This window comes from Fragaria vesca, unplaced genomic scaffold (genome assembly GCF_000184155.1).
Source record: "Fragaria vesca subsp. vesca unplaced genomic scaffold, FraVesHawaii_1.0 scf0513018, whole genome shotgun sequence".
NCBI lineage: Eukaryota > Viridiplantae > Streptophyta > Magnoliopsida > Rosales > Rosaceae > Fragaria > Fragaria vesca.
The window spans coordinates 29,301-30,938 of NW_004443419.1; positions in this window are offsets into that span (position 1 = coordinate 29,301).

The following is a 1,638-nucleotide window of genomic DNA, read 5'->3' on the forward strand; positions in this document are numbered from 1 at the left end:
ACAAAACTCATCATCCACAATTTATTTTGAGAAAGGTGGTCCATGTAGCAACGTTGAAGGCTGTGGCACCAGGAATGTCCTCCATAAAGAACCATCTCGAGGCACCGGTGAAGCTCGAATAATCATCGACTTGAGTTTTACATATGTTCCCCCACATGTGGAAGCTGATCAACCCTCCATGGCCATCACAATGCAAGGTATGGATAATTCATCTGCATACAAGTCATCAACTGTGGCTGAAACAAGAGGGCAGAAGGTGGAGGAGGTGGAGGTTGCTGAAGCTGGGGCTACTATAGAAGAGCAGCAGCTCGTTGCTTACAACCAGAGGAAAAGCACAAGGAGCCGTCCGCTGACGAAGAAAGCCTGGGAAGCTCTTGAAAATGAATTCGGCAGTACAAGGAAGAAGAGAAGAGGGTGAGACTTAACAGAGTAAGTCATCATCGAAGTCCTAGGGATCTCCATTGAAGAATAATTGAAGGATAGTAGTCACAGTACTGCTAATTAAACAGGAAAAGTAATTTGTAAGCTTACATATTGATCGATTCGTTGCTCACTGTATTTAGTAAGCTTACATATTGATATTAGGAGTGTACAACAACTAGCTAGTCCGCGAGTCAAACTCGATCAAAACTATTCAGTTAGAATATCGAAAGCAAACAATAGTTCTTCGTTTTATGACAGAAACAAGCAACAAAACCAAACTACGTACATGCAACCAAAAACATCTTGGAACACTCATTTCTAGCTAATCCAACTGAAATGCTGAGAAACACAGAAAGGGGTTAGCAATGAAACCAAACAGACGTACAGAACGATTATGAAACTAAACAATAATACTTATTATCAACTACACTTAATGTCAGTGAGCCGTGGTTTGGTTGATTAAGGTATTTAAGTAACAACTTTGAGGTCATAGGTTCAAACCTCACTAAACATATGTAGAGGGTGTGTGAGTTATTAATAAAATTAAAAAAAAAAAAAAAAGCCTACACTTGATTAAAATAGATGATCATAAGCCTATTTGCGGATATGCCACTTAATCTAAATATCGAATATGCAGAAATTGTTGGGTTTCACGCAGCGGATTGGTCAACAAGATATAATATCGAGAATGCTGTTGGGAAAAATAATATAATGGAAGTAACAACTCAAACCACATAAATGATAAATATGTAAAGATGTATAGAGGAAAAGAAACACCAGATATAACGTGGTTCGGTAATGTGCCTACGTCCACGGGGCAGCAATAACAAAAACTTCCACTATGAAATAATGGGTACACGAGATACACAACTTCAAGAACACTCCTTGAAGGAAACCCTCTCTCACACTTGTTTTGCTACCAACTACTATACACTCTCAACTTGGAGTGGACACTCTTCTCTACTTGGAAGATGAAGTTTTAGATGGATGAGATGCTTGGAATGAGCAAATGACTCTCCTTTTATAGGCTAAGGAGGAATCATCTAGACCTCTCATTAGTGCTCTCCCAATAAATGGTACTTCATGAATCTTCCTGTAACTCATGCCTTGACTATAACTCCAATACCATCCATGTTTTTTGTGTAACTCATGTAACCTTGTGTAACTCATGTAACTTATGTAACTCATGAAACCTTTCATTACTATTTTATTTAT